Source organism: Trachemys scripta, chromosome 8, assembly GCF_013100865.1.
Source record: "Trachemys scripta elegans isolate TJP31775 chromosome 8, CAS_Tse_1.0, whole genome shotgun sequence".
NCBI lineage: Eukaryota > Metazoa > Chordata > Testudines > Emydidae > Trachemys > Trachemys scripta.
This window is the reverse complement of record NC_048305.1, coordinates 29,361,914-29,383,337: the sequence shown is the minus strand read 5'-3', so window position 1 is coordinate 29,383,337 and position 21,424 is coordinate 29,361,914. Positions and strand designations below refer to the sequence as shown.

Sequence of the window (21,424 nt, the reverse complement as noted above, 5' to 3'; positions counted from 1 at the left end):
AAATGAGATGTTACGCTTGTATTGCAGTTCCTTACAGGATTGGTTATGTTAGGTCAAAATTACTTCAGCTTTGGGGGTTGACATAAAAAGCACAGCTTTATTTAATTAGTTGGGGACCTAGAAAGTGAGGAAAAAGTAAAGAAATTGTGTCCAGCAACCTGAATGAAGAATTCACTTTTTATTCATTGACTCTAGGGTCTATTTTCTCTGCCCTTGTGGCGGCTACAAAATCAATATTCTGACCAATTCAGGTCACAAAAGATCTTTGGGCACGTCTTGTGAGAGCAAAGGTCTCGGTTTTGGTGTCCTAGTCAGATCTCAACTTCTCTAGTACCTTATTCTCACTGCAATGTTAGTGAATGCACTTTAAGGTGAATTAATTTATTTCTCTGTTCGTGTTGTACATATATAGGTTTGTAAAGTGCTTGGGGATTCTTTGGGATAAAAGATATTTTGTAAATGTATTGAGGAACTGACTGAGAATGCTTTTATTATGATGCCTTCATAGAACTTTCCCAGCAAACAAAACAACAAAAAACAATTGTGCCATATAATTATGAAAGCTTGCAAGGCCTGTGGTTCTTAGTAAGAATCAATATAAATGGCTCCCAGTTTTAAAATCCAAACTGTATTTTGGCTCAGGTCTTAATGATGCAAAATTGAATGCTGCAAATCAGATAGATTCATTCCTATGTTTGCCAAATGAATAGACTACTTGCAAATAATACATACCTTTACTGTCCAGAAAATCTTCAACATGTAGTATTAGACTGGGGGAAAATTATTTTTGGTGTAGCCCTCTATTTGGATGTCTAAAAGATATACCCGGTAAGTTGTATATGGAATAACATGTACCATGTGTTCTATTAATTTGTGTGAGGATTAATTGTCCTGGTTTATACCTGCAAACATAATTTTTAGGTTATTGTACAGTATGAATAATTGTTTCCCTTGTTTTTAAAGGCTTTTTCTATTTCATGGAAATCTTAAGCAAGCTCTGCCTATTTGGTAGCAAATAGTCCGACAAATGTACCCTAGTGCTTAGATATGAAGGTGGTAGCCCCCCTAAAAATAGATGGATACTATGAGTAAGAAGACTTTTTTTTATCTGAAAGCTGGTGCATGTAGTTTTATTCATGTTTTTACCTCTAATTATGGGAGAAAATATTTTAGAAGACAATAATAAATAGGAAAAATTTGGCAAAAATCAGTTGTTTTAAGGCAAATTTGCTACATAACTTCTGTTGAGAAAAGCTGTGGATTTTCATAAAACCCACCTTTAATAAAAATATCATTTTCTTTCTGATTGTAAATAAGGATTTTATAAGGATTCAGAATAGGAGATAATATTTGCATAAATGATGATGAACAGACTAAATGTTGCATTACAAACATGAAAAACAAGGTCTTTCCTTCCTTTAGAAGTGGTGTCTTAATTAGACAGGTATGTTAGCCCTGTAGAATTCTCTTCATAATACCCACTAGGGTAAATACTGTTCCTAGGGGGGTGGGGGAAAGGGTTATGGGTAGGTCGCTCATTTTGGGGTGGTTGGTTTTTCATTATCACTGTGGTAAGAGTAACTTTTAAAAAATGTTTGGCCTGATATTCTGCAACTCCATGATGGATATACAGTACTGTGGTATGGCAGGTGAACAGCTCAGATGTAACGCGGTGCAGATATAGTTGAAAAGACATCAATGTGATTATTAAATGGATTATAGATATGTGAATTCCAAGAATTGCAACACTCTCTAGGATAGGGAGGAAAACCAGGAAACTGAACAGGTGGTGATAATCTTCTAGTTAGTACATACTCACAGAGTCAGGAAAGCAAAAGTAATGGTTCGTTTTGCATCAAGACTCGTCTTTTGAATACAGCTGCCATTTTCACTTTTATGATGTGTTTTTCTGTTATGAAAGGGAACAGAAAATCAGGGTTACTCTGATTTTTACATCCACTTTTTTTCATATAGAATCAATAGAGGGCTTTTCTTTATAGATAACAGTAATTCCAGTTGCCCTGGAAATAATTCAAATGCCCTGAGCTAAATTAGTTTCCAGAGAATGAGCATAATCGTATAACCTGCAAAAAATAAAAACTTCCCCATTGATCTGTTAATGTATTTTGGCAGCATTTGTATAGCTTTCAAAACCACACAGACCACCGGTGACACTGTCATACTCATAAATTGATCTTGTTAAAACCTGCTTGTCAAAATTAAATAGAAAACACCTGACTATTCTGGCTTCTATTGTCCTTTTAAAGATCATGAGTGCCACTATGTGGCAGGAGTAAGTAGAAAGTCAGAGCTTAGACCTTCATATAGTGTACTCCTGGTGAGATTAAACCTATAGAAGTCTCTGGCAAAAAGATCTTTGCATTCCTGGTCTCCTGCATCTGAAGGAATTCTGACATTTTAATGAAAGTTTGTCCATATTACAGGCACAGAAAAAGAGTTGGAAATAATTTAAATGCTTTATCTTCAAGTGAAGTAGTCTCTCCTTCTTCCACTTTTCAAGACACCCGGCAGCACACCCCTGCTCTAATGAGCTAAACCTTCACAAGGTGTCACCTCTATATCCTTTAATCCCCCAGGACTACCCCTTTTGATTGTAAGCCTCTACATGGGAACTCAGGAAAGCAGTGCTCACCTTTCGAATGTTAAAGTATTTATTTATGAGCCTCTATCCCATGCAATAAATGATATGTGTTGCTGGGGAAATTGTGGAGAGGGGAGTTAATAGATAACTGGGAGCCTTGTATAAGGCCATATGAAAGGTTGGCATTTAGCCCTGAACCTCCTAAAAATCCTTGTGGGCTTAGGCTCTTACCTTATGGAGACAGCACACATGTTTGTGAGAGGGTTATAGGTCTTGACGGTTGATGTTACTATCCCATCTAATGGGATTCCTGTGCCTGCCCATAGCCCCCCCATCACCTCAACTACTGTGCACACAACCCCTCCTCATCCCCCGGTGCCCATCTAATGGTGCCACCATAACCTGCCAGCTCAGGTCCTCAGGTTACATTAGATGTCTCTGGAAGATGAAGTCATGGTGACAGCCTCCCAACCCCTCTAGATCACCCCACAATCCATCCTGGAGCCAAGTGTCCCCCTCTCTCTATGTGTTCAGGGAGTGCCGGGCGGTTGCTCCCTTTAACGCTGTCTTGGGGGGTTGGGAGGATCTCTCCCCATGACAAATAAAAACAAATGCAGGAGAGAAGGAATATTCCTAATGCAAAAGTGCTGGGTCCATGATGGGAACCTCCCTGCCACACACACAAATTACCAGATAATGTTTATTAGGGTTCGCTGGCTAAGAACTATAAGATATTTGTACTGCCAGCTCAGTAAAGCTGATGGCTTCAGCAGGCCAAGTTTGTGCTTCTAGTGCTTTGGGAGAAAGGGACAGACTTTTTCTGTCCCCCATCGGCCCTTTAGGATTTGGGGGCGGGGGGGGGCAATCTCCCTTACATCCTGCTGATCCTAAGAAAGAACACTGTGGGAATAGCCATCCCGTCTTCCCTGAAGAACTTTGGAGAAGGCCCATCGGCAGGCATGGAGTAAGGTACCAGGATACCAAGAGGGATTCATAACATGTGGTATGGAATGGTAACAGTGGAGTTGCAGAGTTTGGCAGAAGCAAGGTTGTATTGTTTTGGGGTGGCAGGTAGGTGGTTTCTCTTGGTCAGTAGTGAATCTGCAGAGGATTGGAAGTGGGCTAGTGCCCATGAGCAAATTCTGTGGGGTCTCTAGTTGCCTGTACAACCCAGTCTTGAAGGGTTTGCTGAGTCCTAGCCACCCTTTGAGGATAGTTGTCTGCCATCAATTATCCCCCAGCCTAATTTCTTTTGTGATGCTAACGATCCCAGGTGAGTGGTATCCTAGGATATTCCTGGTTATTCACCTGTCCAAATGCTATAAATTGCTGTTGGCTAGTTCTAATTATGGAAGCCTCATTCAGATCTAGTCTGGTAACAGGTTGCCTGTTCACGAGTGAGCGTGTGAAATTAATTTTCCATGATTCTAGTGAGCCACCTTTCACCCATCATAAGCCACTACTGAAGCATTAATGTGTGGTTTTCAAATAACAACTGACTGAGCCTTAACAATACCCAGAAATCTATTTTCAGATGGTTAGGAGGAAAGAGAGTCATTTGATTGTTAAAAGCCAGGATGGTGACAAAAGCTTTCTTTTCACTACCTGGAATTATGTGAAAAGACACAAAGACTTCACTGGTTGGTCACTTGAGATTAAAAAAAATAGGATATGCTATAGCAGATCAAACCAGAGGTGGTTCTAGTCCAGTATCTTGCCTTTGACAGTGGCCTTAATGCTTAATATTTCAAAAGAAAGCAATTCGTCTTTAATTCAGTGCTGTACTTGAGGTAGGATATTTCTTTCTGACCCACTGTGGGCAATAAACTCATGCTCTGTAGCCTAAGATTCGGTTACCTTAGCTGACAGAGGCACAAATGTTTGTCATAAATATTGTAGCTCTTTTAAAAATCAAGCTGACAGATGTGATTTGGTATTTAGCTTGTAGTGTGTTGGTCAGTTGCTTTGTTGTTTCTTTTACAGCAATTTTTATTTTACACACCTTTGCAGTTATTAGAGAAGTGTAGATATATTTCATTGACAGTTTATGGGAAAATGTTGTGTGTGTGTGTGTGTGTGTGTGTGTGTGTGTGTGTGTGTGTGTGTGTGTGTGTGTGTGAATAAAGGAGATAGGGAAAAACCTGCCGGAAAAACATGTTTATTTGGATGCAATGCTAATTGCACAAAGGGTTAAATATATAGTGTTTGGCCAGGCTCACTAGAATGGGGGTCAGAGTAAAGGTTATGATCATGTTCCTGGCTAACAGGTAATAACAAAAATGCGGAGTTGGCACTCTATTTCCCTGCTAGGAGAAAGGAGTGGAAAAAAAGTGTTGTATGTTGTCATTCTTCCTTTGAAGAGAAGGCCACCAAAATGTTAGACTTGGAGGAAAAGGTAAGAGGTGAAAAGGAGAGGGAGGGATATAGGCAACATTAATCCCCGAGAGGCTCAGGGATTGAGGGAAGTATGCTGAAAATAGTACTACATTAAGTGAAATGATACCAGATGTGGCTGGTATGCCAACGATCAGCTAAAAATGTAAACATCTATAAAGCTCCATCCAGGAATAAAGCTGTTACAGCTGTAGTGCTCAGAGTGGAAAGAAAAGTTCATTTTTTCTTCTTAACTAAAGATGTATCAAAACCTGGCCTCGTTTTATATTTATTTTTTTCCATGTCCATTTTATCCTTTTAGAGCTGTGATCCATCATCCCTAAAGTTTGTTAGGATTGTTCCAACATTTCATGTTAAAAATAAAGATAAAATACTGCCAATGGCTTTCACAATACCTAATTTTATTTATTATCAAGAGCACTTTGGCATTCTTCAGCATATTTGTCAATCAAATAAGTTTCAAATTGTTTGGGAGCACTTGAAAAGTCATCCCACTCAATTAAAAAAATCCTCTACTCCTTTACTACACAGCAGGACTGCAGTGTTACTAAAGTACAGTATCTAATGACCAACCCAGGGGTCAGCATTCTTCTGGTGTATCTTGTTATAGAGATTTTTATACTGAGTCATGGCTTCCCGAGAGTACATGGGTAGCTCTTTAAATCAGTTCGTGAACAGATTTCTGTGCAATTGCCTCTCCTGCCAGCAGTCTGTAAAATCTGTTTACTGCAGAGTGAAAGGTGTAGGGGCAAGTTTTATTTCCTCATTGGCTGGGGGGTCTCAGCTAGCCACCTCCACATTTCTTTTTACTTTTCTTTTTTATTTTATGTTTTTGTAATACACAGCTCCATATAATCAATTATGCAATACAACTTGTTAAAGATGCGCCACTGTTGATCTGTCACTATGTAATCAGTATTTAATAAAAGTTTTCTACTAGTTATATGCTCCGTTCTGGGTTTAACTATTGAACTATTGTGGCCTGTATTTATTATTACTAAGATATTTTTTAGGTAGCTATTTCCTTACCAACCCTACTTCAGGGCGCCTTGTAAATTGCAGTGCACATGCTGCATCAACATAGTGAATTAGTGCAGTGCTAATCCGTCTGGAGTGTGAATAAGTAATATGTCACGTTGCCGTGGTAAGGGCTGTAAATTTTGCATCTAACTGAGATTGTTGCCTTTTTTTTATATCTTAGCAGAACTGACACTGCACTGTCTCATGCACTTTCCTCTGTGTGTGCTCTGTTGTACTTTTGATGAAGGGGAGTGCTTATTTTGGAACAGGCAACAACCATAGAAAGCTAGTTTCTTTATACTAGTTGGCACGATTCTACAATTATCATGTAGTACAGGAGAGTATATTCCGAGTTACTGGATCAGACTTCATTAAAGCATAGTGAGCCCAATCTATATTCATAGTGCTTGAAATCCAGTGAGATTTTTTTTAACATACAATGTTACGAAACACAGATGTTTAGATTCATAAAGGAAATAGTTTTCCTACATTCTCTAGGATTTGTATTTAGTGGCTATGGAAGGTTAAGGAAGTTGCCCTACATGCCTTGTAGATACTTCGCTCAAGTAGTTTTTTGGAAGAGTGTCTTTATTCAGACTTATGAATTAAAGCTGATTTTTCCCCCACCCTCCATTGGCATAGTTATTCCCACCTTCATTTCCTTCTCCATTCTTTGCCTGTAACTGCTACTTGTATCCAAGTGAGAAAAATCCTACAGGTAATTATGACTGTTATCTTCAGGAAGGATTCAGTGAACCACTTTTGCTTTTGTCAGTGTTAGTTTAGTTGTAGATCACTGTATAATATCAGCATGACAGCAGCAGCATTCTTAGGTCACTGTGCATGAGGAAGCATTTCTGTCAAAGTGACTCAGAGAAAACAGCATAATCACAGCTGTTTAATAGTGTGTGTTAGGCTTCTCTTTTGCTTATGGCAGTCTGACTTGTTCCGTGTGACAAGGCGATTATCATCTCTTAGTTGTACCTCTCTCTCATACAGAAGTAAGATGTATTTGTTCCTAGATTTATATGATACATATTTCAAGCAGATTTCTTTTGTTTGTCCATTCACATGCAGTACTTAAGTTCTGCACATTGATCTACATTTTGTATTGGGTCATGCTTTGGAAGGGGCTGGATTTTGATGTTCTTTGTGTAGTAATTCCTACAAATTTTTATGCAGACAAAAGTAGTCAGGTCTGCCTGCAAGACTCTGCAAATTCCTGCATGTGAGTTTGCCTCCTGGGAATAAAAAGTCACAATGAGAGCATGAGTGCAAACAACCGCAGATAGGATATATTAAAACCAGCAGGCTGGGCATCCTAGATTCTCAGTCACTTTTTTCCCTCCGCAGAGGTAACACATTCCTTTTTGTGGGTAGGTGTGGCAGAAAAACCAACATATGTATCTGGAAACAAAGGGTTGCAGAATAATGATGGCTAGAGTTGAGGAAATGCTCATTAAAAAATCAGTGTGACAACAAGGTGACCTACTTCTGTAAGATATTTGTGCCAGAATCCTTCCCCAAAAGCTTTACATTGTGAAAGAGGAAGAGCTCCTGGAAGGCTGTTAGCTGTCAGAAGGCAGACATAGCAATTTAGCATCCTGTTCAAGACAGGAAAAGCTTCTAACTTCCATATGGGAAAATACCAGAGATGAGGTAACTGTTCCTCCCCTGAGGTGTGTCTTAAGTCTTTTCCCTTTTCTCGTGTCTTCCTGGTGCTTGCTATCACCAGTGTTTGGGGTTGCTTTTTCCCTCTCCTCATGGGGGTCAGGTCCTGGGTTCCTTCTTGGCACCTAGTGCCTCCACCTGAAGTGACTCCTCACTGTGTCGGATACACAGAGGTACTGTCCTTTGAGAAATCAGTGACCTTATTATCTGGCAAGGAGTGTAAAGTCCAGCATACATGGGATAAATGAAACACAACTCAGCAAAGGAATGACACACCAAAAATAACAGCATAGTGGTGGGGGTGACTTTACTGGGAACAGGAAAATAGGCTTTGGGGAAGGAAGTGGTTAAGGTTAACTAATAAACATTTATCAAGAAGCCAATTCTCCACTTCCTTACACTCACAAACTTTCCAAACCTGCGCCTTCCTGAGGTGAATGGTTTAGCCGAAATGTGGTGGCCTGAGATGGAGAGTTGGAGCTCTGTGGCATTGATTGATTTAAATAAAAGTCACCTTACTTTTTTTTTCACCCCTGGTTGGGCAGTGTCCTCTCCATTCCGTGGTCTGGAATGCTTCTGGGATCTTGGCTGCTTCTTAGTAGTTGGTGCTGGAATCTGATTGATCTTTCTCTGGATGCTGATCATTGTATTGCTGAAGCTGCCTGATCCCTGCAACCAGTCTCAGAACGGCACAAACTCCCAGGTAAAGTGGGATTTTATGAGGGACCCCTTGAGCAATAATGTCTCTCTCTCAGTTTACAAACTTAAACTCTTTCTCAACAGTCTGTTGCCCTTCCCCAGTTAACGTGCTGGGGCTGTCCAGCTCTGGCTTTGCGGGCTGCTCATCTAGATCCAGCTCATGCTGAAACTTCTCCATTTGCCCCAGTGGGGGTTTCTGTTCTCTTCTACCCCACTTATCACTCCACCCCTTCTGGGAATGGGATCAGGGGGATTTGGTAGCCATCTTACTTGTAGTCCTGGTAGGGTTCAGACCTAGAGGTTCAGATCAGAGCTCCAGAAGCTGGGAAACCCCATGTCAGGGTTCCATACATGTTTTTGTATTGACGTGAGTTATATGCTTTGATAATAAAATACCATAATTAGTGCATTGGAAATGTTTGTGATAGATATGTAAGGTGTCTTAGTTAATTTTATATTGGGACATTCATAGAATTGGACACAGTCACTGGTGCTATCTATGTGAGTGAAGTTGTTCAGGTGCCTAAGTAATGTTTCCAGCAGTCACAATTATTATTCCAAGGGTCACAATTTTGTGCTGACTTTTGCGGGGCTGCTATGACGGAAACAAAAGCAGACCAGGAATTTTGCCAGCACTGTTTCCAGTTCCTTTCTTTGTGTGCTAGAAGTATCTGTGCCACCAGTGTTTAGGCAGCTGTAGCACAGTGAAGCTGCCCCCCTCCCTCCCGGCCACAAGCTGAGCTGGAGCAGCCTCAGCCCTCCTCCCCCACGACAGGAAGGGAGATAATACAATGCAGGTAGGAGCACAGGGCAGCTCCTTCCCTTGAAGGCAGGCAGGAGTTGGGGGGATTGTGGGAGCCTACAGGGAAGGAGTGCAGGGTTTTGAGAGCCTGCCAATGAGGTGCGGAGGGAGCCTGCCGGGGTAAGGGTGTGTGTGGAGCAAGCCAGGGAGGAGTGTGGGACAGTTGGGAAGCAGGTGCACAGGGGACCCGTGGCCATCAGTTTTTTGTGTGCGCACATTAAGGCTGTTTCCACCTTATAATTATCACACACATTGGCAGTGGGCAAGGAGAGTTCAAGAGCCAGAAGACAGCCAAAAAAATGATATTCTCTCCTAAATCTTATGATTTTCTCCAACCTCATCATTTTTTGTGTTCTGGCTCATTATATTTTTACTCTTGGAATTGGAAAAGCTGTCTAAGTGTTTTCGGGGTCTGGGCCCTTCAGTTCTAAATTCCTGTAGAATGCTCCCTGGTTTGTAGCTTCACCATTTCAGTAAAGTACACTAGTAATAATGATAGTGAGTGAATGATGTTGCAAACGGCAGATAAGCCTGAGACTAGACTTAGCTAAGTGGTTTGAGCATAGACCTTCTAAACCCAGGGTTGTGAGTTCAATCCTTGAGGGGGCCATTTAGGGATCGGGGGCAAAACTCTGTCTGGGGATTGGTCCTGCTTTGAGCAGGGGGTTGGACTAGATGACCTCCTGAGGTCTTTTCCAACCCTGATATTCTATGATTCTAATATAAATTGGAGAGAAGTCAGTATGCTCATGGTGTTTCATCAGACAGAATAGGGTAAAGTATCAGAGGGGTAGCCGTGTTAGTCTGGATCTGTAAAAGCTGCAAAGAGTCCTGTGGCACCTTACAGACTAGCAGACGTATTGGAGCATGAGCTTTCGTGGGTGAATACCCACTTCGTCGGATGCATCTGACGAAGTGGGTATTCACCCACAAAAGCTCCTGCTCCAATACGTCTGCTAGTCTATAAGGTGCCACAGGACTCTTTGCTGCTTTTGTAGGGTACGTTACTATTGTGGTTGCAAACTTTTTGCTCAACTATATCTGAGATGCTTGAAAAAACAGAGCACCTCTGGTCATACTACTTTTCCCCCGGATGTCACTGTTGTTGCACATAACAACATTGATATATTTATATTATCTTGCTCTAGCCCTCCTGTTCGCTTTCATGCATGTGTGTATGTTACATGTTTATATACATGGGCGTACCGTTCATATGCATGTTTTTGTCAATTCACACCATTGTGTTAATATAGCTATCTGCATTTCTGTTTCACTATATTTTGCAGTTTTTAAAATGTCTAATCTGCTGTACAAATGAAGCATCACTTCTTCTCACAACATAGGGGAATTTTTTTCCATTTCTAGTTATTCCAGCTGTGCTATCCACTAGAAGTGAAAATTTTGGCAAACTATGAAGGACATCAAAGCACCATAGACAAGTCTGAAACTCCAGCCTGGTTTTCTTTCAAAACTCCTCCAACAGTGCTGGATGATGTATAGCAGGGATGGATTACAATGGAAGGGCAGAATACATGATGGAGTAACAGAAATTTTTGTTAGTACATATGTAAAAGCTGCTAAACCAACCATTTGGTTTGAGTGTAAGAGTAGTCTATTCTGCATTAATCATTGCTCTAATTCAGCACTTTAATTTAGAAATAGCGCATGGAGTAGCTGATGTTTCTCTAACACAAGATGCGTTACAGTGTTTTCAGCTACACGTTCTCCCACAAATCAAGAGGTCAGAAACAACGTGTGATCTTGAAAAAGGAGACAATGGCCACTTGTGTAATACTCCTCCACGGCTGCTGCTTATAACATTGTCTGGTAGGATGCCAGTCAGTAGGCGTACAGCTTTAAACAGTGTCTGTCTGAATAATGAACTAATTACAAAATCTCAGGCTGTTATCCAATTACTTTGACATTTAGTCATCCTTTGCAGCTAACTGGATTAAGTTCGTTGTAAAAAGATTAGTTCTAGAATAAGAGCTGAGCATAACAAAATAAGACTTCAGCCTGAGACCTAGCAGGACTTGCTGGAGTGTGTGCGGGGAGGTGGAGAGAGGGGAAGGGAATGAATGGCTTTTTCATTGTGACACCCTACATTGAATGTAAGTGGATTGGATTTATTTAAAATAAATAAAATAAACAAATACAATAGAATAACTCAGAGTAGTTAAAACCTCTAACTTTTATTATGGCAATCCTAAACATCATTGTTTTCAAAAATAAGATGGTTTTCGAGGACTGATGCTCCTAAAACATACTTCTCTAATCAACTTCACTCTCTCTAGTTTTAACATACAGCACCCAGTTAGCTGGAACACTTGAATTTCCAATTTTAGCGCAATAGAAAAAAAGTCCTGAATTGTTTCAGTGCATTGCAGTGTGCACATTATTATTCTGCTTATAACAGCTGGCACTTCCATAGTGCTTTTCACCTGAACCTCTCATTGCTTTAAAAGCCATTAGACTGAAATGGAAATATTGAATCCAACCAGGGAAGCTGAAAGTTAGTGACCCATAACCATACAGCTTTCTCCCTATTTTGCATTTTGTTGGATTTGTATCAATATTGTGATTGACAGCTATTATTAGTCAGTCGTACTCCATGAATTTACTTTTTCAGTTTACAGTTCATTCTCATTAACCATATTGTAACTTTTGCAGCTCTTTAGTTTGGTTACTGCAGTTCCTCTGCACCGGCAAACAACTCAAAAATTCAGACATTACCAAAGCTTAATTTTATTCTGATGAAGCAGAGAAACACCTTTAAAAAAATCCAAGGTAAGGAAGGGAAAATGGTTTTTGAAAACTGTTTTTAAATTATTTAACTCCATTTGTCTCCTTAATGCCCAGTCATATTCTAATTTAAGTCAGTAGGATCCCTCCACTAGGGTTGAATAGGATCAGAATGAAGTACTTTCTCACATTACTCTTTCCTTATTTACCCATCTTACCCAATCTTTTTACCCTTCTCTTTCATTTGCAACATTAATATTCATTTACACATGTCAAAGTAATAATAATCTGAGGTCCTGTGAACTTAATAGAACTCATTACACAAACTAAAAACTATTTCCCCATGCTGTTTTCCCCCCTACTGTTACTCACACCTTCTTGTCAGCTGTTTGAAATGGGCCACCCCACTACAAAAGTGATTTTCCTTCTGCGGATAATAACTCACTTTAATTGATTTGTCTCGTTACAGTTGGTAAGGCAACCCCCATCTTTTCGTGTTCTCTGTATACATATATATCTTCCTAGTGTATTTTCCACTCCATGCATCTGATGAAGTGGGTTTTAGCTTATGCCCAAATAAATTTGTTAGTCTCTAAGGTGCCACAAGTACTCCTTGTTCTTTTTGTCAATAGTCACTGTATCCTGGGTTTTCTCCTCAAAGATGATTTACTGTAAGCTTCTAGGCCTCATATTATTTTAGTCCAGGATAAGGCTATTACCAGTTAAACAGGAAGTACCTTCCAATTATATTCAATAAGCCTCGCAACACTCTGTAAATTGAGTATTATACCTATCTTAAAGAAAAGTTAACTGCAGCACAGAGAGGTTAAGTGACTTCCTCAGGTTCATTCCTTAGTGTCAGGAATGCAACCCAGAAGTCTTGACCCCCAGTCTTTTGCTGTTGCTGCTAAACAAGACTTTATCTCTCAGTGAACCTTCATTTATCATGAAACTTCTACATGTAAGAAAGTGACTACCCTACTGGAGGATTCTGTGGTGTTAATATTTGTTGGTACAGTTAATTTTTGTTTCTAAAGATTAGGTTAGCTAATAGAGCTGGTCAAAACTTGAAATTTCTGATCTGTGGGACATTCTGATAGTTCAAAATCTTCTTTAATCCCAAATCAGAATGAACTTTCAAAATTTTCTGCAAAACATTTGAGAAAAAATCAAAATGAAGTGCTGCAACTATTATAATAATAGCAACAATAAAATCAAAGCAAAGCACTTTGGTTTATCAAATCACTGTTTTTTAATGGAAAACTGTTCTGTCGGAAAATTTTTGACTAGCTGTGTTACCTGTCTCAATTCCATTTTTTGCCAAGTAAGGAAACAGCAAGAGTTAATAAGCAAACATCCCCAAATTGCTAACTGTATTCTTGCTAAATAGGAATATTGGTCTGTAGTTTGGGAATTATACAGTTACTTGCAATGAGAATCACAGGTTTTGTCTAGTGTTTCAGTCAGGAAATCAACCTTTGGCTACTTCTTTTTAGATAAGTTGCCAAAGTGCCAAACTGGTGTATCCCTTCAGCTACCACTATGGTGTTAGCTCAGAAAAGTTAAAACTGCACAAAGCGTTTGGCTGAGATTCTGCCAAGCTTTGCACCTAATCTTTTTTTTAAATGTGCAACTTCTGGGAAAAATGCAGAAAAACTGTGGTAGTTATGCAAAAAATGGCCTGAGGCAAAGCTGGTTTGGCTTGGGATTTTCTCTTGCAACTCCCCAGTTAGTAGGCAAGTGTTCCCACTCCCCCTTTCCTTTCCTTTTGTTTCATGTTGTGATTTTAGAGGCGTTGTCTTGCCCATTTACTGATTACGTCTGTGGGACTTGATCATTGTATGAATAATGTGAGTTCTAATGGACTTCTCACAGCATGCTTTAGAATGTAATATGAAATGTAGACACTTCTACAGTAAGTGGAAGTGGCAGATCGGAGCTGACAAATCACATTCATTCGCTTAAGAACAGCAAGGGATCCCTAAATTGATAGCATGTGTTTTATGTATTATGCAATATTAATTAGGGCAGTGCCCTGTAGTGAAGCTGTAGCTAAGGGTCTGTTTAGTGGTTCTATTAAAACTTCTGTTTTCAGGAGTTTATAACTGTGATGTATAAAGCTCTTACTCCAGATGAAATCTGAAAGCACCAGTTCTGATAGTACGGTATTTTGAAAATGGATGACTTAGAAATGTCCAGTATTATGGAAGCGGAACAAGAGCGAATAAATTCTGGGACGTTTCAGAATTCTGTTTCTCATTCCTCCCTTCCTTCTCTCTCACAATAATATTATGTTTACAATGAAAAAATTCAGCCCCGAAGCTGGACACTTTTTCATATCGATAAAAAAACTTTTTTTTAAATTCAGTTTTCTGAGCATGTACGGAGATTGAGTCAAATGTTTTAAGTAAGATTCAGTGGTTCTATATTGTACTGTCCTTGGTTTATGCCATCAGTGCCATTATATCATTTATTCTGTCATAGATGATATTTTTATGTTGTTCTAAGTGATGATGATAATTGATACTCTGTATTTACATTATAAAGCATTTTGTTATCCACGGAAGTCAAAGCACTTTACAACCATTGTAACAGTTATTGCAGAAGAGTTAAACTGAGGCAAAGAGAAAGTAAATGATTTATACAAGATTCCATGAAAGGTTAGAGAATTGGGAATATAACCTCAGCCTGCTGACTCCCAGTTTCCATGCTTAGTCTCCTGGGCTGCAGCTTTTCAACAGCTTTGACCCAACAGTTCAGTAATTTTTCCAAAGGCATCTTGAGTGACTGTGCTAATATGTTGTAATTATTTTGTGCAGTTGTGGCAAGTTGAACATTTACATTGTTACTGATTAATTGGTGAGGGAAACATTTTGAAATTTACTAACAAACGCTATCTTAAAAATTAATCTCTACTAAAATCTGGAAGAACTATTCAGGGACTGATTTATTTTAGATCATGAACTGAATGTATTATATCTCCTGATTTCATACCATCTAACCTCCACTCCTTCCCACATAAGATAATATAATACTGGATAGCTGTAAAATATGACAAGTAAAGAAATTAGAGGGCTCGATTCACTTCCTACAATTTGTTATTAAGGATTATAAAGTGACTTTAAAGCTGGAGCATTCTGATTGGGTATCAGTGATTTCATGCCCAGTCTGAATAATACCCAGTAAATTAATAGATATGACCCTTTTCCTTTTATATATAATTTTCAATTCATAACAGAAACAAGCTATGTCAAGCAATGAATTTCAGAGGAGTTATAGTACTTTCCCGGCTATTGAAATCACAGGCCTCCATTCAAACTAGGCTTGCAACATGATTGAATTGCACACTAGTTCTCCAGAACCACGATGTCCAAATCTTATTCCTTAAACCATGCATAGTTTTAATGCTATGTTTATATGAAGTGTATAATCATAATGATTTTTTGTGTGTGAAATGGTTAGTTATTCCATATAGCTTTGCCTACCGTACATAGTTATTATAAAAACTAACTTTGGGATTACCTGCTGTAATTTTTTTCTCTTACTGCATCATGTCTTGAAAGGAACTGTAATTCCTGTTTTTATGTCCCTGGCTTGTACGTGTTTTTTACCCAATGTCATATTTACTGTGACACTTAAAATAGTCTGTCACAAAAAAGTAAAGTTTAATGTAAAAAGTCTGAGTACTGTTTTCCTAATTAATTCTGTAAGTGTTTTTTAATCCATCTATGTATACACTTTTTCACCACTTGCAAAATGCTTTTAAAACCATACACTTCGAATTTACAAAGGAAAAGCCATCAAAACAAAGAGTAGCACTGTTTTCAAGACAGGATTAAATTGGCTCCTAGTCAATTAGGGTATGAGGAGGGGAGAGGAAGAGAGGGAAAGTTAAAGAACATGGAAAAATCTAAAAGGGGAAGAAAATGTTATAACCTTTCCTCCAATACTTACGAATTTATGTTGATTTGATTCAGTACTAGTCCTGAAAAATGATGCATGAACTCTCAGCCAACCCAGCCTTTTCCAACCCAGGGTCCCTCTGTGTAGCTGATGTTGCACTTAAACATCCTGATTACCAGCTTGATTTTCACCCTTGATTTTAATTATTTTATATAGCTCCAGTCCTTGCAGGTAAGAGAGATACTACATATCCTAAGCCTATAGGTGCTTCCCCCAAGTTCAGTGCTTACTGGAAAATGTAGCCCTGTTGACTTCAATTACACAAGGAAGTAGAGTATTCTTTTCAGATTTCAAGATTGAGCTCAAACACAAGCTAAATAAAACTTGACCTAATGACTTAGAAATAAGCGATTAGGTTCTATACATTAATTTGTAGCTTAGTGTTGCATTATATTACTGTGTGATATTAGAATGCAAACTGTAACTTTATGATCCTTAATTCTTACTATGCAGAGAAATATTTAGACATCCATTTAGTTAATCTGCTTGCTATATAGCCTTATGAACCCCAGCTTGCCTGGAGCTATAAAAACGTTGGGTTGAATATTAAAAATGTATTCTTTCTGTTTCTTTCTCTTATTAACAACATATTTTTAGTAAGGGTGGCTAAGCATTTTTAATGATTGGAGTGGCTAACTTTTCATAACTTTGTGACTGTTTCACTATAGATGTAGATTTTTTTCTGTCTATATGGTGGTATTGTCAGTTTGCTTTTCCGATGTTGCTAAATACCTTGATATCTTGGAGATACAGCTATGTCTCCATAGAGATCTGTTTGGTATGTTACATAGATGCATGCCCTTTCCACAGGGGTTTGAATTTCCTCTCTACTATGAACATCGGGTATGCCCAATGCTGGATACCTAAAACAGATGCATCAGTTTAATTGAATGCTGAAAATTAAATAAAAATAAATTATTTTGGTCTGTTCAAGTTATTGCTTTGTGATTCACATTTGTGCTTTTAAAATCATATTCTCTGATTATAAAATATGAAATTATATCAGTTTTTTTTATTATTTTCAATTTCTGGGCACCTCACAAAAGGAAACCAAAAGCAGAATTAAGAGTTAATATGTAATAATCCTAACCTTGCAGTCTTATTTCCCCTAGCATCAGAATGTTTACTCTGAATTGAATTTGTTTAGCTATCTGATAACTATTAACAGATGTGACCCTTTATATATATAAAAAAACTTGTATAAAATACTGGAAATCCTTCAGAAATGGTCCAAATTTTTGCTGTAATACTGTTTCCCATAATGAGAATATAACTATTAAACAAATAACAGCAAACAGTAAATATGAAGTGCATCCTGTGCCAATTTAAAGAGGAATGCTTCCAGCAGTTTATTCAAGGATTTACCCCAGTGAGTCTCATTAATATTAATGGAGAATGTACAACTTAATTTCTACCCAGCCTGTAGAAATTCTTGTATCCTAATAAGTTATAACTTGAAGACAACAGGTATAAGAGTGTGTGTGTGTGTGTGTGTTTTATCGCAGTCTCTTGACGAGAAACTGTGTGGATTTAGTGTTCTTAAAAAAAACCCTACAAATTATTTTTAAATTCCCTCCTCTTGATTACTTGGAAGTTTTAAATTTGTGATTCTTAAAGCAATAGCAGCTGTATGGTAATATGCATGTTTAAAACCAATGCCACAGTGCTTTGTCAGGTTCCACTCATGAGGGCCCCCTGCCCCCATGAGACTCTAAAAGGGCTTGAGGATTTGTGCTAGTAGATCCTGACACAAGATTTCACTCTATATCTGTCAGTTGTTCCACTTTACATTAAAAACTTCTACACTCATTGGATTTTCTCATTCTAAGCAAAGTATTCTAGAATTATGCAAAGCACAGACATGAATATAATATTCTTTTACTAGTGAAGATTTTACTTTAAATCCTTTTTGATTTCTCTGGAAAGCCTGTTTTTTTTTAAATCAATATTTTCTTCTCATTTATTGCTAACTGTTAAACAAGCACTTTCTGGATGTACTATGACACATTTCTCTTACGTTTCATCTGAGGCTTTCTGGTGTGTGTTAGGAAGAGGAAGTGTGTGGGCACTCAGGTGTCAAGAAAACCCCAATTGGATCCGAAGGCTGTTAGCTAGTTCATAGAGTTTATCCTTCAAAATAAGATGTCACCATGGACAGGTAAAAGAAGCATACTAGTCATATTAGAAGGTACATCTTCCACTGAGTTAAAATGACAAAGAAAACTTGATAGATCTAGGCAACTCCAAGAATTCTGATGTTTTCGATATGGGAGAAAAACATTTCAGTTTCCAGTGCTGATTGAAAACCATGATTTTTAACCTGTGAGCTGCAGATACTATTTGCTAGAAATTGGTAGCCAAAAGGGTAATTATGTTAGTTTTCCTGCACTCTTTTCTAGAACGTTTGCAGTAAATGTCCATTTTTACAATTTTATACTTCGTAAGGGGGGAAGATAATGGAAAACTATTACACTTGACATGTGGGAAAATTTACCATTATTAAAAGGCAGTGCTCATTGGATGAGCCTATTAACAGTCAGGGGATAATTAATTTTATTTCACTGTAACTTAGATGCCTTTTTTTCTTTTAGGTTTTTTTGTCTTTTTCAGCTTGGCAACATACCAGTTGCATGTAATAGCATTAAACTTTGAACATTTCTTTGTGCACACTAGTAACACGTATTTTCTTTATCGGGTCCTTATCACTGTTATAGCTTTATCTAACTGAGCTTGCAGGGTTTGGGATTACTTTGTGTGTGCTGGTGACCTTGGTGTGGGGAGAATATAAATGCATTATTGGCAAAGCAATGGATTGGTCAGAGCATATACATATTTTAAATTGTTAGCTGGGTGTAAGATAGGACTGGGATAGTGGTGTAAGTAAAAGGAGCTTATCCTAAGGCAGGGAAGGGGTTAACTGTAGGCTTGATACAGCAGAGGTACCAAGAGATTGTCCAGGATGAGTTGCTCTTTTTCCCTGCCCCAAGAAACATGGTCAAGAATTTCCTTGACATAGACCCAGTCTGCAAGGATAAATTGGAAACTGACCATTTTGTTGTACTGTCTGCATTGTCAGTAAAATACTGTTGGACGGTTTTTCTCCATTCCCCAGTCTCTTGGCTTAGGTATGTCATCTTTGGTGTGGACCAGGGGAGTTAATTTGGGATGGGATGTTGGGGGTTGATAGATGGAAGTAAGGGAAACCTGGGGGGAAACTTGCAAGGTTTTACAGGGAGCTGAGGGAAGTTTTGTGGAAGACAGACAAAGGTGGAGTCTTTAATTCATATGAAACTTTAAAGCCTGGTAATATTCTAGGTTTAAAACTTAAAGCTGCTAGGGCCAATTTTTTTAAAAGTATTTAGCTGCCCAGTAGGATTTTCAAAAGCATCTAGGTGCTTTTGAAAATCCCCCTAGCTGCTTCTATACCTTTAAAAATCTGTCCCGAAGAGATTTAAATAGAGTTGGATAGAAGATGTTGAGAAGGGACACAAGGTAAGGGACATAGAGAATTGATAGGAAAGGATGGTGGAAACTGGGCCATAAAGAGAGTATTGCGAGATGAAGGGTACAGGGGGAGGCATCCTGGGGGATAGAGCTAGTTGTTTAAACTTTAGTGTGGTTAAGTCTCCGCCTTTGCCCAAACACTTACACTTATGTTGGTATGTGAAGTACAGGCACTACATGGCAGTGAAAGGCTCTGGCAGCCCCCCAACCTCACCAGAGACTTTCCTCACTGCCTCCCCCGTGCTGGAGCCTTTGCTTGCTGCCAGAGCCTTTCACTGTGGTGGGGAAAGGTTCCAGCAGCAGGGAGGCAGTGGGATACTATACTGCTAAAATACCAATGTAGAATGGAAGGTACTGCTGGGGCATGTAGAGAGCCAAACAGTGTATATATCCTAGGGGTTCAGGTATGTAGGGCGCTTAGTCTGGTCTATTTGTCTAAGATGTGCGTTATACCCATGCTAGCTGGGCATGCAGTGTCTGTTCTCTACCTGCAGTTGTAAGTGTAGATGTACCTTTGTAATCCATGCTTAAAATTGAGCGTGTGCTTAGTAGTTTTGCTGAATGGATGTCCTAGTGATTGTCTGTTTCTGTGTGTGTGTGTGTGTATGTGTGTGTGTGTGTGTGTGTGTGTGTGTGATGTTAATTTGGGGGAATGATAGTAATGAAGGAGTATATGGTTGTGGAAAACTGGCCGGATTCCTTACCGATTAATTTTCACAGTTCCTAACCCTTTTTCTGTTGAATTCCTGGGAAAGAATGTAATTTTGGGGGGAGAATATTAGCTGGACTACATCAAAACACACTTTCCATTCTACTCTTTTGTTAAGTGTTTGTGAATAATAAAATTAGCAAATAGCATTTAACAACTATATTTAGCTACTAATTTTAATATAATTGTTCATAATATAAGACATTGTCTTATATAGAAAATTAACTATACCTCAAAATAATATTCAGGGTGGAGATTGGCTTCACAAGAAGAGCCCCAAATTTCAGGTATGTTTGAAATACGAACCCACAACTGAATTTTATAAATCCCTCTTTTAATATAATAGCCCAAAACAAACACCTAATACTAATGCTTTTGAAATGTGCAGCATTTGAAATCCTGATCCATGTGAAAGCTTTACAGCTGGAGACCATTTCTAATTAAAATTAACAGGGCTTCATTTTGATTTAGTGGATAACAGTGTAGACAAGTGTGGTATCTGAATTCCTACTGATATCTTGAATTGACCAATTTGAGACATGTAAGGCACAAGAGAGTGATCTATACTAAATAAATCATGTAGTAGTAAGTATAATTATTAGTACTTATTGTGCTCCCCCGCCCTCTGCTGGGTTTTAGGGTAGAATATTCTGTATTCTTTGGATAATGGCTATTGCTGTGGGAGGCAAGACATTATTTTTGTACTGAATATGTGTAAAGCTTAAACTATTCTTCTGGTAAAGCTGTTTTCTAAAAATGGCACTTAAATGTTTGGAGATGTAGTATATCTTTCTCTTTAGCTGTCTGTCAAGCTATCAAGCATCCCTGAAGTACAGCCTTTTGTAACGTTATATACCAAGGTGTGCTAGAAATTTGGACCAGGCTAGGGATTTATTCTTTACCTGTTACTTAAGATGCATCTTTTACCCAGGGCCGGCTCCAGGGTTTTGGCTGCGATCGCGATCTGCGGCGGCAATTCGGCGGGAGGTCCTTCGCTCCGAGCCGGAGTGAGGGACCGTCCGCCGAATTGCTGCCGAATAACTGGACGTGCCGCCCCTCTCCGGAGTGGCCGCCCCAAACACCTCCATGACAAGCTGGTGCCTAGAGCCAGCCCTGCTTTTACCATACCCGAGTAGTTTTGTGGAGTGTACAGTACTACTCAACATAAGTAACAGTTTCAAAAACAGTCCACTGATGAAAGTTTGGTTAACTGAAAAAAGGAAAAGATAAGAAGAGCTAGTTATGAAAAATCATCTTGTTTTAACAGCATTTTTCATAGGTATAACTGTACTTGTTTGCTAATGCCCCATGTTGAAGT

General features: G+C 38.8%; 1 protein-coding gene across 1 annotated transcript in view; it reads left to right on the top strand.

Annotated features, from left to right (window-relative positions):
• SLIT3 (slit guidance ligand 3) overlaps positions 1-21,424 on the top strand; it is a 780,962-nt gene that overhangs the window by 346,690 nt on the left and 412,848 nt on the right. The gene's annotated exons all lie outside the window — the stretch shown is intronic.